A 22,794-nucleotide genomic window follows, 5' to 3' on the forward strand; every position below is an offset into this window, starting at 1 on the left:
CAACTCCATCAAAGATCCCAAAAGGATATAATATTAACTTATTATACAGGAAGTGAAAGCAAGCAACTTTCAAAACTCTAGAAATGACAGAAAAACCAGGATGCCTGGACAGTCACCCAAAGTTCTTCTGTAATTAGGACCTCTACCTTCAGCGTACAGGCCTAGGGTACCTGGCAGAATATTTAGTGAAGAAAGGAAATTGAAGTATTGTCCCATCTATTTTGGCAAACTTTGGTCACTTTCCTCTGTGTCCTGCAGGATACTTGGAAATTTCTTCTGTAAAGCAGGAACCCTGAAGGACCATCTTGCCTTGTGACAAAGTTCAGTGGTCACATTCCTGTATCATCCATAACCTGCAACTCTTATAAAAGTGAATGTCATTTTTTCTAAATTACTTTCTTCTGTCTGTGCAGATTCTTAAAAAAATTTGAGATAATGACCAAGTCCTGGAAAGACCAGTACTAACCTTTGTTGATAGCTATCACCTGTCAAGGTTCAGGAGTGCACCGCCCCCATCAAAGCTGTTCTATCTTAACCTGGAACACATCTATAGGCTCTTGTTTCTGGTGGGAAGCAAAAGCAAAACTACTTCTCCAAAGCAGTATCTTTTAAGTTCCAGTTTATAAGTACATTTTTTGACTTCTGTTTTGAAGTTAAGATATTTTAAAAATATTTAGGTTGATGTATTTTATCAGCCTCTCTTTCAATCCCATGTCTTCCAAAAGCCATCTCTTGCCCATCAGCATTTAAAAAAAACTGAAAATCAACAGAATAACATACAGGGTCCAGACTCCCTGACTACCTTCTATCTTTATGTGACTTTTCAAAAAATATTATTTTTACTGTCTCTTGAAACGCTTTGTTTTATTTTTTAAAAAACTATTTCTTTTTATAACTGCCTGTACTTAAGCCTACTTACCTTGTAAAACGCATTGGAACCTGTTATTGCTGTGATATTTTGTTTGTTATCTGACAAATTAAGCTTACCTAGAGATCAGAGCTAGCCACTAGTTAACCATAAAGGTATATACAGACAGACAGGCAATGGTAATAAAAGACAGAGACAAAGGCATGGCCATTTTCAGTTTGAGAAGTTGGAGAGGTAAGATGTGACTGTGGCTGGTCCTTTACTTCTCTGATCTTTCAGCTTTTACCCCAATATCTGATTCAGAGTTTTATCATTAAGGCTAGGATCATGAGTTCACCTAGTGCCCCACATTGGGTGTCATTTGTAATCAAGGGTGTCTCATTCTGTCTTGTCTCATAGTCACTTTTAAAATAACCACTCAGAGGCTTAATATTAACTATAAATGTTTGGCTGATGGCTCAGGCTTATTAATAGTTAGCTCATTCATTTAAATGAATCCATTTCTATTGATATATGTATTGCCACATGACTGTAGCATTATCTCATTTTCTACATGTCTTTTTTCCTCTGAGGCTGGTTGACATCTCTCAGAATCCTCTGCCTTTCTTCTCCTTTATCTCTACTTGAATTTCCCGCCTGGCTTTATCCTGACGTGCCATAAGCCAAAGCAGCTTTATTTATCAAGTAATGAAAACAATATCTATTGTACACATATTTACAGTGTACAGACAGATATCCCAGAATAGGTCTATGTTAGCAGCTTTGCGTACTTGTTGTGGTAGCTTGGGTTGGGGTTTTTGTAGGAGTCTGAACACTGGGAGTGGGGGATTCTCCGACTTTTTGTCTGATGGTGAGACTCCTTTCCCCCTATGTGCTATCCTGCCCAGCCTTGGTGTGAAAGTCTGTGCCTAGTATTGTTGCATCTTATTATGCTGTGTTCTGTTGATATCCCTTAGGAGGTTTGCTCTTTTTTTAAAGAGAAACAGAGAAGGAAGGGGAGTGGGTCTGGATGGGTGACTGGAAGTAGAACAGGGAGGAGAAGCAGTAGTCAGTATGCAATGTATGAGAAAAGAATAAATACGAAGAAAAATATGAATAATGCCATTCACTTTGAAATACTGAAAAACAAATCCCACAAACACAATCAGTGTATCAATGTGAGAAATCCCTGGAGGGATAGAGAATAAAGTAATAATAATAATTAAAATAGCACAGTATTAAGATCCTTAAGACGTTGTAAATAAAATCTTCTGGATTAATCAGTAACAAAATTAAATAAAAAGTAAACAATTCATTTCATATCGGTATATGTAAATATGAGAACCATGCTTATTGTTGAAATTGATGGAGCTGAGAATAAAACTTCTTGAAACTACAAAAGATTTTAAATATTCTTTGTACTAATTGAAGCTAAACATAAACCTTTAATTCACCTCCCTATAACTGTTTCCTAGTCATTCAGTTCTCATTTTATATGTCATTTGATTTAGAATCATCATTTACACTAATATTTTTCTCTTTGAATCTGCTTTTCTCTGTTTCTCTCTCCCCCTTTCTCTCTGTTTTTATTTCCTTCCCTTTGTCCTTTCCTCTCTTGCTATTATTTCTTCAAATGATTCTTCAATACTTTATATACTCACCATTTCTCAAATTTATTTAATCCATTCCTTCTCACTAGCAATGTACCAGTTAGGTGAACATGTTGATGCTCTTCTGAGTGACACATGGGCTCAAGAGCAAGACTTGGCATCTTTCACTGCAAATTAAACTATTCATGGGACTGTGTGATGAGGAAGCGATGGGTTTCTGATGAAGGCCAAGGGTGGATGATAGAACTAAAAGTCTCTCATCAAGAGTACAAATGATTTCAGAACTGATGTCTTTAGTAGAAGACATCAGTCATCTCTAATATTCTACACAGTGACTATAAAGACTCTTTTATTCTTTGTAACATGCCTCAAAATGGTCCAAATGGATTTTTTCATAATGATATAAATGGCTTACATTTTACAACTTTATTACAGACTATTTTTTCTTACCTCAAATTCTATAGCAGATTGTTTTGACCCAATAAGACAACATGGTAACCTGTGGATTAAAAGGAACAAGAACAATCTCTATACAGATGGTCAGCCACAGGAAGCCAAGCCTTAAACCCTTCCCCTGTGGTGAGTAACAGGAGCTGCCTTGTGGACATGCCTGCGAACCTCAAAGTGACTATTACCTCCAAACTACAGATTTGTACAGCTATGTGTTGCATAGCAAGTTGCTTCTTAAAATCTTTGACAAAATAAAAATTGTAATATGCTTTGTGTTTATGGAAGTTATACTAAATGTTGGGCTTCTTTGTTATGTTGAGGCTTTTTCCTACTTTAATAAGAAAATAAACCAATATAACCTCTATTGTTTGTCTTCAGATGTAACTAATGATATGATTACAAGAACTTCTTAATCATTTATAATGATCTAAAATGCATACAAAGTAATAGTTTCCTTTGAGACGAGTTTCTCATCAAATAGCGTAAGGAAACCCTTATCTTTTTCTCTAAAGATTATAAAATATACTCAATTTATTTAAAAACCACGAGAAGTGTATTGGTAATTAGATTAAAGGTAATTTGTTATTTTGTGTTCTTATCGGGTTTAAGTCCTTTTGACAGAGACAGAAATTTCTTTTTGTCAATGGCCTACAAACCCACACAAAACCTTTCTCATTCAACATTCTGAATCTTACTTCTGCTTTTCAAAGAAAGATTTTATAAAATATTCCATATTTTGCTATTGAACACATTGCCACCAGTGAAGCTAATTTTGCCAGCTCCCATGCTACTATTGAAATTATCTTTAAATTGAGTTCAAAGCGATTTGAGGAAGAGTGACTTATAGTTGGACTGACAAAATTTCTGGAGAAAATGAAGAAATCTACTAATTAGTTACTCTCACCTTTCCTGTCCTTTCATTTCTTCCTGGTCCCGCTTTACAAATAGCTACCCTCTGCATCCTTAGGCTAATCTTCTCCTCTAATGTTCGGTTCAATGACATTACTGTGGAGAATTTTTTGACATAACATTTTCTACTCACAACAAATCCCTTTGGGCAGCCCCTAGTTAAGCCACAACAACATGCTAGACCAGTACAGTGCTTGTTAAATGCTCCCCAATGAGAATGTAAGCTTCTTTTATTTCACACACCATCATAAAATAGTGCCTTGTGGATGAGATACAGTGAGTAAATGTTTTTAAAATTGAACTAATGTTGCACAGAGTCTAACATTTACCACAAATAAAAATTTTATAGTGATGACTATGACTCATCCATACTTTATGACAAGAAAATTTAGATACTAAGAAATGATTTCCTTCTGACTTCTTTGTTCTCTGTTCTTTATTCTCCTAAGCAAAATAAATGTGTCTCATGCTTTCACTATTTCTCTGTAACTTCCATTGAAAGCTCAAACCTCTGTAGAGTTCTTAGAAGAATAGATGTCTAATTAATATAAATGCTTTTATCATCTTACATGGGAGGACCAACATGTAACATTCAGGGCAGAAGCAGCATGATTTCCTTATTCTAACATCTGCTCTTTTAAGTGTATATTTGTGGTAAGTAATGTGATGGTTATTGTTATGATTGTAACTGACTAAAAATATTCCTGCATTTTGTGTCTTTCATCTGGGTCAAAAAAGGGTCAGAGAGTCCTTTTTCTGAAAAGTCAGAAAATCACTTTTGAGAAAGAATTATTTGAATGTGCCACTTTAAGCTCAAATTTGCTCTACAGTTTTTGTCAAAGAAGGGAGAATAGATTCTCCACAGATGGGCATACGTGTACACTTTGTGCTGCACCAGAGATGAATGGTAGTCTTTAAATGGCTTCATGGCAGACGGCAAAATCAGAAGTAGACAAAGTCCTTGCTTCCTAGATTTGTACTTCCCAATTTCTCTTCTATGAGGTTCATTCATTGTGGTTGGCTTTATGTTGAGGTCTTTGATTCATTTTGACTTGAGTTTTGTGCATGGTGATAGATATTGGTCTATTTTCATTCGTCTACATTTTTTTGCTTCTTTGTAAAAAAAAAAAAAGCAGGTGTTCGTAGGTGTGTGGATTAATATCTGGGTCTTCGAATCGGTTCCCTTGGTCCTCCGGTCTGTTTCTATGCCAATACCAGACTGTTTTCAGTACTGTAGATCTGGAGTAGGGTTTGAAGTCATGGATTTAGATACCTCCTGAAGTTTGACAAGGATCAGTTTTGAAGTGTTCTTGATTTGATTTGCACATTTTATTGATATTTTTACATCTATGTTCATCAGGGAAATTGATCTTTGCCTAAAGACTTCTTGGAGGGAAAGAATAGTGTAAGTTGTGATGAGATATTATTAAACTGAGATATTATTAAACTAAATAATAAAAAACTTAATAAATGTTTATTCACATGTATATGCAGTATGTTTGAAAGTACAAATAAAATTATAGAAATGATAGAAAATTAATTTTGTCTTCCTTTACTTTCGTATTTTTAAAATATTCTATGAAATAATAGGGTATATGTATATAATCTTTAATTATTCCCATTCTGTTAGGGATATATTTCATGTATACATAGTGTATGGGCATGTAAATGATTTCCTTGTTTATTTCTCTTCTTAGTTTATGTCTTTTAGAGCATGTGGCTTCAGGATTTGATTATTTCTGATTTTTCAAACAATGGTTTCTTTTTATTTGTTTGTTTATTGTTTATTTATTTACAAGGATGGAGTTATCTGTACTCATTAAGCCACAATTCAAATATCTCTGTTTTTATTTCATTTGGATTTTATTTTCATCTCTAAATTTTCATCTGTTTTGTATGTATTTATTTTATTTTAAAAACACTGTTTCCAAAGGAGAGATATTTAATAAATTTTATTGTTAAATTATTACTATTATTGCATTAATACCAGAATCCACTGAGCTCTTCTTTTCACTATATATCTTTGAATTGTTACCTTAGGGCAAAGTAGCTGCAGTTTTGTATCCTCTGTTTATCTTCCACTCCCTGAATATTGCTTTACTTCTTGTATCATAATGTTTTATGCATTGGCTCTTCAAATAGTGGGCAACAGTCAACACTGATGCCTTTTCTGATCGATCAAACCAGCTTTCTTTGTTGCTCAGTGGCGACAGGATCAGTGATTTTGCTCACATCACTGTCAGACTAAATATTACTTAAGTTTTAGAAAATGTATTTTCAATTCTGTTTTGGAATAATTTGGAAATTGAAAGGAAGCTATAAATATGCATTTTGTAAAGCTTCCTGCCCTAAAGTATTAGGTATAGAGGAAAGGTTTTATTGCAATTATTTCAGGAAGTTACTTGACAATTCTCATGCATTTCATCCTCTAAATTCAGAGTTTGTAAAGCAGAAGGGGGGTTCTTAGTGCAGAAGGAAACTTCACTGTACTAGACTGTACCCTAGAGATTTTCCAGTCTTTAATCTGGAAGTCTGCTACTTTTGATACGCAAGGATTCACCTTGTTTGTATCTCTGGAGTACATACTTATATATATACCATGTTCAGAAGTGTTTATGTCTGACCGCAATCATATCATAAATGTACATGTGAGTCTTAATTTACCAGGAATTTTTTTAATGTAGGAGAGTTGCCTACCTTAGTTCAACAAAAGTACCATTTCTCTAATGAATGCTGAGGAGCAGTAAACGCCTTGACAAAAATATTAAAAGGGATAGGTTTAACAATTTCTGGGCTACCAGTTGTCAGGCCTACCAGTCCATTTTGCCTCCAGGTAGGGCCTAACTGATGATACCCTCAAACTTTTGTGTTCTTAGTAGGCATTTCCTTTCTATATAATTCTCAGGAAAGTATTACTCTGTTGTTTTAAGCTCTTTCTTCATCATTAGCTCTTTTTCTAAAAGCTGTTGGCCTTTCTTCCATGGGTATCAATGATTTCAGTAAGGTAGAGTTACTTCTTTTTTATTGATTTTTATTGAACTCTACATTTTTCTCCGCTCCCCTCACTGCCTCTCCCCTCCCCTCTTGAACCCTCCCCTAAGATCCCCATGCTCCCAATTTACTCAAGAGATCTTGTCTTTTTCTACTTCCCATGTAGATTACATCTATGTAAGTCTCTCTTAGTGTTCTCATTGTTGTCTAAATTCTCTGGGATTGTGGTTTGTAGGCTGGTTTTCTTTGCTTTATGTTAAAAAACCCACCTATGAGGGAGTACATGTGATAATTGACTTTCTGTGTCTGGGTTACCTCACTCTAAATAATGTTTTCTAGGTCCATCCATTTTCCTGCTAAATTCAAGATGTCATTATTTTTTCTGCTGTGTAGTACTCCATTGTGTAAATGTACCACATTTTCCTTATCCATTCTTCGGTCAAGGGGCATTTAGGTTGGTTCCAGGTTCTGGCTATGACAAATAAAGCTGCTATGAAAATAATTGAGCGCAGGTCTTTGTGGTTCGATTGAGCATCTTTTGGATATACACCCAAGAGTGGTGTTACTGGTTCTTGAGAAAGGTTGTTTCCTAATTTTCTGAGAAATTGCCACACTGACATCCAAAGGGGTTGTACCAATTTGAATTCCCACCAGCAATGCAGAAGTGTTCCCCTTTCCCCACAACCTCTCCAGCATAAGTTGTCATCACCCTTTTTTATCTTGGCCATTCTTATAAGTGTAAGATGGAATCTCAGAATTGTTTTGATTTGCATTTCTCTGATGACTAAGGATGTTGAACATTTCCTTAAGTTTCTTTCAGCCATTTTAGATTCCTCTGTTGAGAGTGCTCTTTTTAGGTCTGTACTCCACTTTTTAATTGGATTATGTGTTCTTTTGGTGACCAATTTCTTGAGTTACTTTTTGATGGGCTTTGTACCGCCCTTTCCTTTGAAGAGCACTATCTCCTACCTTATGCATATTATCTGTCCATGAGTTGTTTAACTGTCATGGAGGGATACTAAATCTTAAATCACAATGTGACTTTTATATTTATTTCTCTGTGATCAATTGATAATGAACTGTTTTCATCTGACAGTTTTATTTTTGCTTGTCTATAGAGAGTACAAACTTGAATTACTTGGAGAAATCTAAAATTAACAACAAAACAAAAGAAAAGAAACAAAACCAACTGGAATAAATGTCATTCCAATCAAATTCCAATCTCAAGACAAAGTGGGAAAACACACATTAAAACTTTCACAAGTTACTCTGATAACCCACAGTTTGCCATGATGAGTCATGAAGGCAAATATTTTCTGAAAGGTTAAGAACAGGTGTTGGGGAGAAAAGAAGGTTTAAGAGGAAGAGAAGGAGAGAAGGGGAGTGGCGAGGAAAACTTGAGGGAGCTGGATAGTCAAAATGGAGGAAGGACAGAGATGGGAGCAAGGAGATATCTTGATTGAGGGAGCCATTATGGGGCTAGCAAGAAACCTGACTCTAGAGAAATTCCCAGGAATCCACAAGGATGACCCCAGCTAAGACCCTAAGCAATAGAGGAGCAGGTGTCCGAACTGGTCTTACCCTATAGTCAGACTGATGTATGACTTAAATATCACCATAGAACCTTCACCCAGCAACTGATGGAATCAGAGGCATTGGATGCACTGGAATGAAACACCAATGTCAGGTTGAAGAGTGGGAGGAATGAAAATACGAGCAAAAAGGCCAAGATCATGATGGATACGCCCACTGAAACAGTCTACCTGAGCTAATGAGAGCTCACCAACTCCAGATGGCCTGGTAAAGAACAAGCATAGGACCAAACTAGTCCCTCTGAATGTGATTGACTGTTGCAAGGCTGGGGCAGACCAAGAAGCCACTTTTGAGTGGCAGCAGGATTTATCCCTACTGCTTGTACTGTCTTTTCGGGAACCTATTCTCCTTGGATGGATACCTTGCTCAGCCTAGATATAGTAGGGAGGGTCTTGGTACTTTCCCAAAGCAATGTGCCTTACCCTCTCTGAGAAATGGATAGGGGGTGAGATGGGAGGATAATTGGAAGGAATGGGAGGAGTAGAGGGAATGAGAACTTGAATTGGTATATATAATGAAAAAGACACTTTGTTTTCATTTTTAATAAAATAAATATAAAGAAAAAAGTGAGAAAAGTCTTCTACAGCTAAAAATACAGTGTCATAATATCTTAGAGATTCCTACACACATAATATATTACTGTTCTTACATGAGCTATTCTAACTTCTAAGGGTTGAGAGTGATAGTACTATCACTAGGTAGCTTCCTTAATTTATACTGAGACAGTACATCAGCAGCCATGCAGAATTCTTATTGGTGGAAACATTCTAAAAGTTAAAAATAAGCACTAATCTTTGAAGGCAGAGGCCATTAGTTTGTTCCCAGCAGTTCAGCTCCAATATAATCACACAGAAACTATATTATTTGCATTACTGTTTCGCCAATAGCGTAAGCATATTTCTAGCTTGCTCTTCTGTCCTAAACTGATCCGTCTCCATTAATCTGTGCATCACCACGAGGTCGTGGCCTACCGACAAAATTCCTGCTCGCAGCTCTGTCTTTCTCCTCTGGTGGCTCCATGGCTCTTCACTTACTCTGCCTTCTTTTTCTATATATCTCTTTCAGATTGGCTTTAGTCTGTGAAGCCATTGGTTGAAAGCATCTTCTTTATTAACCAATGGTAATAAAACATATTCACAATATGCATCACCTCTTATATCAAATCTTAAGAAATATTTACCATTTGCCAGGTAACATTTACCCCAGTTATCTCTCCCCTTTCTCTCTTAGCAGCTACAAATAGTATGCAAAATTTTTATCATCATTTTATTTTAAAAAATGTAAATGGAAGGCACAGAAGGAACTGTAACTCTCTAAGTTCCCAAAGCTATAAATGGCAAATAGAACTTAAAATGTCTGAACACTGAAGATATAGCTCAACTAGGGAAATGTTTGCCTCGCATGCCTATGATTTGGGTTCAATCCCCAATGCCACACAAACTAAAAAGCAAGAACAGCAAGTATTTCCACAGTTTAATTCCATATTGTATTTTTATGAGAGATTTACTCCTTTGTACTTTCATACAACAGTAATGTTGGGATGCCCATCTTTGTGCTTTGTGCAGTTATTAAGTAATATCTGATGCTGGTCATGTTGATGCATTATGAGAAGCAAATTTTAAGTTGATGCCCATGCAGAAGTCAAAGCAACAGGTTTAAAAGAGCAGCCAGATCTGTTAAGAACATAAAGGAAAACTGAACATTGCAAAGGTCCATAGAGTCAATCAAAAGAGGGTTTTGCCTCCTCGGTGTGTGAGTTTGAATATGAGTTTCCCTTTATCTTTCAAAATATTCATAAAATCAGGGGCTAGGGCGAGCAAAGTCTCATGGCAGAACATGAATCATTATTCTTTATTGTGCAGTCCACACTCAAAAGCTACACTATGAAATGTGAAAGAAACCAAGGCAGATAGGAAACAAAATATTTCTGTTGATTCTCTTCAGAAACACAGTGTGTGTAGATTATTGGTCATTGTTAGAAAATTCAAGGACATATTCCTGTTACATACATAATAAGGTATAAGTAGTGATAAATTAGCAAACTTCAAGGGAGAGAATTACCACAAGGTGCAATATTAGAAATAAGACTTTGGAATAAGAAAGCTTTGAAAAAGATATTTCACTATTGAGGACACTTTTCATGGTAAGCAGGAAGTTGTAAGCTGGTGGTTGACACAAAAGAACAGACAAACAAATTTGGAGCTCTTGTGGGTGCTTGGAGGGATAAGAGGCCTGGTTATTACTTTTTTAGAATTCAGTTTACAGTCCAAATGAAGGGATATTTACTTAAGGTAGTCAGGAGGGGCTCTTTTGACATTCGAGTTTTAATGATGAGTCTGCCAATGAAGGCCTTCTAAGAAAGAAGCATGTAGGAGGATCATTAGTGTGCAGTTTAGCATTTCATGCTGCAAACAGCTGGACCAAGTGAGAGACTAAGATGCTGGGTCTATTCCAGCAGCCTTCAGTATCTCAAAGAGGGGCTGAGACAGGTTGCAGCAACACTGTTTATCATTAGGAAAGCCAGGACTTTGCTCTTGGGTTGTGGTTTGCAATAGGGTAAAAAAGACCTTTCGGCTTAGAGAATTCTTTCATGAACACAGTGCAGGCCTTTATTTATTCATTTAGGCAGAAGTAGGGATAAATAATTCTTCAGTTTCTTGAATATGATCTGAGCCATTGAGCACAGTGCTATTTTTCCTCCTGTGATATGACTGTGTGTCTTAAGCACCAGTTTTAATTCAAAAACTTGAGTCTACTAACACAGAATCTCTCAGGATGGACTTCAGATGATTTATCTGTATAAAAATAATCCACAGTAATTCTGATGATCATTAAAGTTTGTGAACCACTGACCTAACGGGCATAAGCAACTCTTACAGAGATTCAGAAGTAATTACTCTTTTATTCCATAACTATACAGTAATCTCACATAGGATACACTCTTCCTTAATGGGCAGAAAAAAGGAATAGATGAAGAAATCACATTCCCAAAGCTCTTTACCCAATGAAAGGGCAGAGAGGCATTTTAAGTGTACTCCACATTATAGAACAAAGGGATTAAGCACAATGGCAAGTCCATTAAATTACTAATGCATTCAGAAAAAAATTAAAGGTTATGTTCCTTCGATTACAGAATAGACAGAGATTCATAATACTGTGTTAATCTATAAAATGTTCATATAGATACATAATGATCTATCCAAGTTCGCAGATGGAATAAACAAAATTAATTTATGATTTTGAAATGCAGGAATATCTTTAACTGTGGAAACGGCCAATTTTTCTGCAGACTTTTCATTATAGTGTTTGAGAACAGATATCACAGTTTTTATAGGCTAAAAACATGCATAACAGAATATTTTATGTGAAATTTGGGCCTGCTGCACTGATACTGTTGGAAGGATGGCTTATGCTAACTTCTTTCTGAGGGGACTTCTCTGTATATGATCTTTGTTATTGTATGCTGTGTGCCAGTACTCCTCAAACAGTTATTTTAAATATCTGTAGGTATTTTCTTCAGAAATGTGCTTTCCACTTTCTCCATTTTCTGATACTTTCTCATGGATTTCTAGTAGTGTGGTAAAGAGTTTGACAGACTAGGGTTCATCGATCGGAGATTATTGCTGAACCACGAAAGGAGCCTCTGTCTGTGAAAATGACAAGAAACTGGCAACCATTCATTTCAGAACTGATGTCACTCGGCCTCGCACACGAGGATACACTGCAATTCTGGAATGCTGAATAATTCCAGAACTGTAGCACTTGTGGCCAGATCGGGTGCTTTATGGAATACCCCAAATCAGATCTCGGTGCAGTGGGAGGAAACAATTCTTGAACCATAGGGAAAGATTCCTGCCTGCAATAGACAGGAGGCCGAGATTCTAGTATTTTGACACAAACTATGCAGGACTTATATCTTTTTTTTTTTTATCACTTGAAGGTTTCAACTCCTCACCTGAAATGAACCTCCCTACTGAAAATACAGTATCATCCCCCCTTTTGAATATAGCTGAAGTCAGTCGGAGATCATTTTGAAGTCATCAACACTGAATAAAATTATACTACTTAAGGCTCCCGAGTTCAACCTTGCACAGTCAGTCTGAATAACCATTAAGAGGTGAAGGCAGTTGGAATGATTTTGCAAAATGCTCCCTGACATGCTTTCTCACACATGAAAACAATATTTTGAGAAGACAAAATTTGTTTAGTAATCACTGACATGTAAGGCACCAGCATAAAAGTGAACTTATTTCTAAGAGAAGGATGATGGAGTCTTCTCAGGCTGTTTATATGAGGCACCATGCTTGGCAAAGACACTCACATGTTCTTTTAGAAAGGTAGTTATCACAAGGCTAGTTGGTAGAATAAAGAATATATAAACATTTTTGTGAACTTAGCCTCTTAATAAATCATTTTTATCATTTTTATATCTGGTATTAAGAGCAGTCAATGAAAGTATTTACAAGAGTTTATATGATTGGTGACATTAGAACAGAGACAAGGAAATCTAACTAGGACAGGATGACCCTTAACTTGTCTTCCTTTACGGCTTGAATTTTGAGTGGGCTGGTGATATGTGGTAAGAGACAGTCTATGAGAAGCAGTTGCAATGACCTACACTGCCCGGTCATCCACATCGCGACAAGGGCAAACAGCTCATATTCTACAGTGCCCTCTTGGCTGAGTTATAATGTTCTATTGGTTCAGAGCATTAAACACATTTTCAAGTCAAAGTGAGTTTACTGGGTTGTAACCCCCTTGTAAGCTGAAGAGAAGCTATGGTCTTGAAATCACTACAATCACCCTCTTTATCACGGATGAACCTTGTGGTGTCCTTCTAAATCACATTTCAATATCACCTTATATAGTCTTTTTAGGGATACACAATAATGAAATAAGGCTCAGAGAAAGGACTCATGCTATCCTATCTTGGGTGTTGTAAACATCAGGGACCTTCACAAGGCTAAACATGTTCTTAGTCTGAGCCCCTGGCATTGTGTCTCTTGGCAAAGGAGAAACAAATGTTGACCTCAGATTATCTGGTCTGAATAGGTATATGTCCCTGAAGACACCAGGGTAGAAACCGTGGTAAACAGACCTTTGCCATTACATCCTGTTTGGTCCCATTAGAACGATCATTCTCAAAACAAACCAATAAAATGAGGCTTTTCAAAGTTTGCTCCCACCTCTCTCTCTCATATGAATTCTTTTATTCTGCAGCACGTCTCTGGTATCCTTAAGATCCCAGAGGACAAGAAAGTAACAACACTCTGAAAAATGGTAGAAATTGAGACTAAAAACAGATATTTTTGAGATAAGACTTTTTCAGAGTCACCTGGGTACAAAAGAACTAAAAACATTGTTGCCACCTGGGAATTGACTTAGGGAACTATGTTTTCCCAGAGTGCAACATTTCTTCCAAGCTCCCAGAAAGTGGTCACTGCTTCTAGGATCTAGAGGCTGTGCTTTTGTGTGTGAATCTCTTTCCTGGGACTCTGATTTTTCCCAGGGAGTATAGACAGGAACTTTCTCTGTACGTAGAGTTTTTGACGTGCGACAGAACTCAAAAATTTACAGTGGGTTAATGACACACTGAAGGATTCCAGCCATACCTTGCATAAAGATGGTTTGGCTGAAATAGTTATTCTTACTTAGCATTAGACTAAAAGGCTTTCTTTAATTTTGACGTAATATGAATTTCCGTAGGTTGCAGTTAATTCCTTGAATTATGAAATAAGCTTTAGATTTTTTTTATTCATAAAACCATTATCATCATCCACATACATATCCCAGGTCTGATGAACAACTTGAAGCTTTATATTAACTTTTTTATCAAGTAGTAACTAAAATGGAAATCTCTACTTACTTGACATTTTAAAAGTTGCAGGATGCCTGAGATACAAGACTAAAACATAGCTGATAAATGTGACTGGAAGAGACAGAATTCACATTTTTATAATATTTTGCTGTAGTCATTAAGTTACAAGCCATGAATTTGGGAACGGGGAGTTTTCCATCTTTAAACATTAATAGTTTGAGAAAGCTAGTATTAGAAGATGAGAGATAACACTGAGATATGAAAGCCTTATACAATGGCAGGTTTTTCTGATGAAGTTTTAGTTCCAGGTTCTGGTCTCTTCACTAATTTGGTACATTCAGTTGATTGCGAGTATGCTCAGCTATTTCTCTCTCCTGGTGATTATCTTTGTATTGCTTTATCACAGGTTTAAATAATTTCTTCTTCCTTTAAGCTGAAAGAATGCTCAGGAGAGAACGAGGCATTACATCATAGGCACACACAATAATTAAGGAGAATAACTATAATTAATAAGATGACTTGCTTATAAAGTGTGTAAGGAATAAATAAGGAATGAGAATCTGTCTAGGTGGCACTAAGAAAATGGAAATGACTGAATGAAACCAGGAGAGACAGATAATGGGAAAAAAAACTACTTGGCAAGTTTGATACATTTTTTTGAAAAAAAGTATTTGCATGCACTTTAGTGAGGACTCAGACTAGAAAGAACAGACTTGACAACTGAACTGGGTTGACAAAATAATTCCATTTCCATAGCGTAAGAAAAACACTACGAACTTGACAGATAAATAATGGAAATAATAAAGACCAAAATAAACAGCCTTCCACAACAAGGAGTCTTTAATTTTACTACATTGGTCTCTTTGTATGCATTCGATGAGAAAAAAAGTGAGCATGCCTTCCCCCATTTTATTTTTATTCTTTGCTTTGTATTCCCAGGTGAATGTTTGTGAGCATTAGAATGAAAGCTAAAGACAGTTCTCTTGAGAAGAGAAAATTTTACTTTTTAATGCAAACCAATTTAGCTCTACACAATACAGTTTGAGACGAGGTGTTTCTATTTCAGTGAAGGTGTTGAGAAGGCAGAGATTGTACGAGACTTTGTGGTAAATAGCTTCAGTCACTGTAAGTCATGGCTGAAGGACAGCGCACACATTTGTGTGGCATGGAACGCAGGATGGAAAGCACCATTAGCCACACATCCATCTTTTCAGTGACTGAGAGAACAATCCCCATTAGCAACATCAGTTCTGAATAATAAGGGGAAAATGTATGTATGTCCTTGGAGGTTCAATACTACTGGACACAATACATGTAAAATTTGTAGGTTCTCAGAAAAATTAATTACCCCTTTCAAGCCCTACAATTTGATAGAATATTCCATTTCTTTCTAGCAAGACATATTAAGCTATATTTTCATGACTACGAAACTTAAATAAGAAAAGGAACTGAAAGAGAAGCATGTGAAAACTAATTAAGACTAACTATGTAAGTTAATTTCTATACATGAACAGAAGAAAGACGGAAGAAATATTTTCTACTATGTCCCTGGGGTGTTGTTTCCTAATATGGTACACAGAAATCCTGTTGGTTAAGGCTGTGAACTCTGAATTGTTGTTGTTGCTGTTTTTGTTTGTTTGTTTTGTTTCTATTTTTATATTTTGAGATAGGATTTCCCTATGTAGCCCTGGTTGTCCTGGAACTCCCTATGCAAACCAGGCTGCCTTGAAATCAAAGACACTCCTGCCTCTGTTTCCTGACTGCTGGGACTTTGGGGACCTTGGATTTACCGTGTGCTGACAATGCAGTTAAAATTCATTTTGGGGGGATGATTAATATATACATATATAGTAATATGTCCATATGTATGAATATATTCTATATCCTAAAGTAATCTTTTTTGTGCCTAGGCAACCTCCATGGCTATGGAAGTTCACTGACTTACCAGAGACGCTTAGTCTAGTCTGAGAGGAGATGTATTTACATCACTGATAATGAAATTCAATGTATAGAAGGAAATACTGGACAAAGAACTGATCCCAGCCAATTTGTAATCCCCATTCATATTGCTTTCCTTCCTTCCCAGTCTCCCTCTCCACCTGCTTCCTTCCTCATTTCTGCTAGCACCTTGCTAATACAATAATTACATCAAGGTTCTTTTCTCTAGCTATTTACAAAGGACCCTGAATTAAGATAGTAATACTTACATATTAATTTCATTGGCATTTCTATGTGGGTGTACAGGCAAAATAAAAATCTGCAAGCAGAGGAATTGGAGATGACAGACAAAACCAACAAATTCTAACACATAATAATGGATCTATTTCACTTTGTACTTTACATTTATGCAAAATTACAGCTCACATGAGATTGACAAATGAATCAGTCATTAAGAATTTTCCAAATCACAGAAAACCAATTACTCTTATCACTTTATGTTTGTTTATATTATTCATAAGTATGTAATCATCACCTATGTAAATCAACACCATCACTCAATTAAATAGGCTAAATCAAAGAAATTGGTAGGATGAATGAGTTTATTCAAAACAAGGATAGCAGTTTTCGAAGGTCTAATTTCAATGCAATAAATATCTTAGTGTGAGAAGCTGTATTTATTCATAAATCTCACACATCATTTGAATTTTCATTTCGTGGGAAATTTCTTAAGGAATACATGAAACAAATCATTACCTAAAATGGACACAGTAAAATCAATCCTCATGAAGGGCTTGAGAGATGACTCAGTTGGAGGGAATGTGGAGACAGAACAGTTCTTGGGCTTACTGGACAGCAAGTCCTGCTGAGTTGGTGAGTTTAATATCAGTAAGAAATCCAATCCAAAAAAATAAGGTGGACAATACTTGAGCATGACATTTGACATTGTCCACTGGCCACCACACATGTATGAACACACATGAAAATGCAATCATACATACAAAAATAGCATTCGTGATGAGTTCAATGCTATCAATGTCTTTTATTATATGTTCTAAAATCTGCAATTAAAAACAAAAAAAAAGAATTTGAAAGAAAAGTCTGCTTGACTTCTGTAAATACAGGAAAATATTCAGAAACTGCATAAGTCTCATTCAAAGGTAATTGTTGAAAACATTTTTCTAAAAAAGTGAAAGTTTTTATGGTGGAGGAAAATTCTAGAGTAAGATTGCAATTTTTTCACTTGAAAATCATTCCTGATAGCAGATGAAATTCAGGTAGCTATAAAATTAACCACTTAAGAGCAGAAAAGTGAGGGAAATTTGCTACATTCACCATGCTGTGCAGCCTCCACATCTGTGAGGCTCCAAAGCATTTCATCATTGTGACAGCAAGGCTGGGCCCACCCACATGCCCCAGGCAACCAATTTGCACCTTTTCTTCACCAATTCTTCTTTTCTATGCAGTGCTTCATCACTATTTCTTTAAAGAGGCAGAGCTGAAAGTTAAATGAAGTGTAATGTGCAAAGAAAAGTCTATAATTTCTTACCGTAGCTCCTGGGGAAAACTGCTCAGACTGAAGATTTTAAAGATAAATGTAACTTCTGTGTGCATATATAAGAATTAACCTTCCAGCTATAGCTTTACATTTGTTTTCATTAAAAAATTATTTCATTGGAGTATGAAAACATCACTAGAACATGCCTGTCAAAACCTCTAGATGTATAATACGTGTTGATTGACTCCAGTGGCATTTTTGCCTAGCAGATTTATAAAGATTACTATTATTATTTAAGTGAAAGCAATTTATTCTCCCTAAAATAATATCTTCCAATTTTAATCATGCTGTCACATAGTAGAGAATCTCCTACTTTGTTAATATTCTCTAGTTTTCCATTGTACACTGTTCCATTTTAGGCATTCTGTTGCAAACTAGAACATGGAGATGTTTTCCAATCTTGAATATTGTGACTAGTAGTCCTACAGTGATTCCATCTGAGAGCTTGGTTTCAATTCTTTTGGATAAATTTCAAAAAGTGTGATTACAAATTATAAGGTAATTCTACTTTCATATGTTTAGAAACCTCAATTCTGTTTCCCATAGTAGCTGTATCATTTCACACGTCCATCAATAGTTTGCAAAGATTCCAATTTCTTTGAATATTTTACTAACACGTTTTGTCATCAATCTCTTTCCGATAATAGCCATCCCAACTGGTGTGAGGATGAATCTTATTGTGGTTTCGATTTACATTTCCCCAGACACAACTGATAATGAATATTTTTGCACATACCTGTTGGTCTTTTCTGTGGCTTTCTTGGTGATAAAATACTGAGGCCTTTTTAAAATCAGGTTACTATGTGATTTATTTTCTCTTGAGTTATACCAATTTGTCATATATCTAAGATATTAACCCTTTAATTGATTTATTGTCTACATATATTCTCATATTGAAGGTTATCATTAAACTGTTCAATGTTTCCTTTGTTGTACAAAAAGTTTTAGTTTGATATTCTGTTACTTGTGATATTGTTGTCATACATATGAAATTATTATTAAATTAAGAATATCAATATTAGGAAATTTTATTATGGTAAACATCCATAAAGTCAAAAAATCATATATATATATATATATATATATATATCCTAATTTGATAACACTGATGATAATGAAAAAACAGCACTGATATTTAGCAGAAAAAATGAGAATATTTAAAATTTCCATAGAACGCCCATCTGAGATAGAGGCCTGCTCCCAGTACTTACTTGGCAGGCTGATTAGGAGTATTTCCATGAGTTTGATACTAGATAAGATTATATAGTATCTAGCTAGCCAGAGATACATTAACATAGCCTTGTAGGGGGGAAAGAGGAAATCAATAAAATAATAGATATTTATTTGATTACATAAGCAATGACAAATATATCGGTGGACTGTGCTCGCCCCTCTCCAAAAATATATAGAGAGAAGATATAAACAAATGAAGTAAAGTGAGGATGTTGCAAATTAATCTACAAAAATGAAAATGAGTCACTTATATTTTACAGTATTGTGATAAGGGCGGTATTAAAGTAGGCTTCCGCAAATCACCATACAAGTAAGTTTTGGAGGCTAATACTGAGGTTGATATAACTTGAGCAAGCACCACAGAGAATATGCTCTCTATATGAATGCCTTAACTGTAATGTGAGTGTTTTACAAAATTGTGAAGATCCAGTTGTTCAATTAGGATGGAATCGCTTCTGTAGAAAGGCCAATCCAACTCAAATAAAATTAGTTCTTTCTTTTCCTCCCACCCAGGAGTCCCCTCCAGACTGAGTATGACTGTTGTCCATACAACTTAGGCTTCCTGTTGGGACTTCATGGACCCAAGTCGTACTGGTCTGGAAACAGCTGGCAGCCTAGAGGTTCTATTTAGATCTCCACTGTGAGAGGAGGAACCCAGATAGGAGCAGGATCTTGTGTTCAGTCGCTTCCCAGACAGGCTTTCTCGAAGGCTGATATGGAGTAGGTTTTGCAGGAACTGAAACTCATGCATTCTCCTGTTCTCATTGTGACCAAAAAGTGTCTCAACTGAGGATCCCCCTTCTCATCTCTATGACCTTGTTATCTTTGATGAAGCACCAACTTCTCTTTCCTAATAAATAGACCTTTGAATTTTGTAAGGAGAAAAGAAATCAAAAGTGGACATTTATATCAGGGTCAGTTCTCAGTAGAAGCTAGTGTTAACATCAGAATAGAGACCAGAAATTATAGGCAGGGTCCCTGGGTGGCGTAGGCAGAGTCAGCCACTGTGGACGAGACTTCAAAGAGTGCCTCTCCATCAGTGAGTACAGTAGACTCTGGGAGTTCACAGAAGTTGCTCACATACTGAAGCCCTGCTGTTGTCTAGCATTTCAAACATCTATTGAACTTCTGAGATTATGCAGATTTTGAAGTTCAGTAGTGGAACTGAGTGACTATGACAGGGGTCTAGTAAGAGAAAATGAATATTCCTGAAAAAGGATGGGAATTCTTCGAATTCTCATATCTTGTATCTGATGAGGTGACTCACTCTCTAGATATGTAGCAAAATGCATACCATTCACATGAGAGTCTATGCCAGTGTTTGGAATTCTTTTAAATCATTTAACAATGTAAAAACACTATCAAAAATTATTATCCCAGAAAACTGGAAAATTTGATAGAAATGAATAAATCACTACAAACATGCAATCCATTAACACTAAATCTTGTAGTTAAAAAAGCCATGTGGAGATTCTGTAATAAATGTGGAATCAACAATATAAAACTTCTCAACATATATCCAGAATTTAGTCTCTCCAAAAATATTCATTTGAATATTACTGAAAGACAATTATTTTGAAGAAAAAAATCTTTGTTAGGAAATATAATTATCAAATGAAATTTAAGAGAGAAAAATATAAATTTGGAAATTTTACTATTTATTTAAAGAAAGGATTTCATAGCAGCCAAAATTTTTACTAAAACCCATAATTAACACTAAATGTAGTTGAAAATACCAATAAAGAATTAACAGTAACATGCAATTGCATGGTTATTTGGAAGTAGTCTGTATTTACAAATGTGATGTGATTATTACAATTATATAAATGTTAGTTTTTGATAAGCAATTAGAGATGTGAGGCTTCAGTTTGGGGGTTATTGATATCTTTAAGGTAAGTGCTCTTATAATATGTCTTCTTGAAACTTTCACTGATGTTATGAAGCTCAGTTATTATCAGTGTATACTGTAATTCAAAAATTCACACTCTAATGATTCACAGTTTGTATTCAAGTGACTGAATTATTTCCTTTATCTGGTCAACCTTGGTCAACCATTTATGACTTCTGGTAACATGGTATGGATTTTCCATATTTCTATATCAAAGAAAAATATATTACCCTAGCCAACAGTGAAGATGTTGCATCATTTAGCTATAAAAAAAACTATTACATCTCTGTGACATTCACAGGGGACAGATGCTACCTTGACTATCCATTAGGCCTTTTAGGCCACTTGATTTATAGAAAAACAAGCTATTTACAATTTTTTCTACAGATTACAGTAGCAAGTAATGGTTACAGCTGTATCATTTTATCTTCAGTTCTTATTTACAGTGTGAGACTTTATTTAATTACTAAAAGAATAATATATTAGTACACATGTAGGATATATTTCAGCTAAGCTGTTTCTTCCTGAGAACATAAGGTGAAAAGTATCTGGCTTATGAGAAATAAAGAGCTCCAAAGTAATATCTAGTGTCCACTGAAACCAAAGAAAAGGGTGAGTAAGTGAGGTCTGCACTGAATTTATGTAATAAGAGGGTGCATTATTTAGAGAATTCAATTGAAATTTTAAAAATTATTGAATAAATATTTTACTTAATTATTTCATAAGGTTTATAATGATTTTACTTAAAATGAATTCTCTCCCTCCCACAACATTTGTTTACTAGCTCTCAACAATTGAATTGCTCGTCTGCTGTGCAATCATTTATCCTCATCTATCTATCTATCTATCTATCTATCTATCTATCTATCTATCTATCTATCTATCTATCTATCATTTACTTAATACACTATCTAAATAATATTGTAATATAGCTAAATTAATAGTTCTTATCATCTTTCTTCAATGCCTCCTACATTGAAGTTAGTTTGAAAAATCATTTTCAATGTTGGCCCATGACAAATTCAGACACCAATATGCATGTTCATTTCAAGAGTAAGTCTATATATTAAATTTTGAGATCACTTCAGACATTGTCTTTACTTTTACAGATGTAGTAGCTGTAACATAATCACTTAAGATTCGTAAAGATTTTTTTTTCTGCTGTATAAATGTACCAAATTTTCTTTATACATTCTTTGTTTGAGGAGCATTTAGGTTATTTTCAGGTTCTATTGCAAATAATGCTGCTGTGAACATAGTTGAGCACATGTTCTTGTGGTTTGATTGAACATCCTTTGGGTATATACACAAAAGTGGTTTTGCTGAGTTTTGAGGTAGGTTGTTCCCAAATTTTCTGAAAATATAGACAGACTAATGTCCAAAGCAACTGTAAAGTTTGCACTCCCACCAGCAATGGAAGAGTATTCCTTTTACACCCACATCCTGTCCTCCATAAGCTGTCATTAGTGTTTGTGATCTTGGCAATTCCTACAGGTATAAGATGAAATCTCAGAGTTTTTTGATTTGCGTTTCTCTGATGGCTAAGAATGTTGAGTATTTCCTTAAGTGTCTTTCAGCCATTTTGAATTTGTCTGTTGAGAGTTCTCTATTTAGGTGTCTGCCCCATTTTTTTCATTGGATTACTTGTTCTTTTGATGACCAGTTTCTTGAGTTCTTTTGCGTTTTGGAGATTAGCCCTCTATCCAATATGGGGTTTGTGAAGATCTTTTCCCATTCTGTAGGCTGCCATTTTGTCTTGTTGACTGTGTCCTCTGCTTTACAGGAACATCTTGAAATTTGCAGACAAATAGATGGACTTAGAAAACATTATAATGAGTGAGGTAACCCCGACCCAGAGGATGAATATAACATGTACTCACTCATAGGTGACTTTTAGACATAACGCAAGGAAAAACCAACCTACAATGCACAACCCCAGAGACCAACAAAGAGGACCCT

The sequence above is a fragment of the Myodes glareolus genome, chromosome 17 (genome assembly GCF_982192425.1).
Source record: "Myodes glareolus chromosome 17, mMyoGla1.1, whole genome shotgun sequence".
Classification (NCBI taxonomy): domain Eukaryota; kingdom Metazoa; phylum Chordata; class Mammalia; order Rodentia; family Cricetidae; genus Myodes; species Myodes glareolus.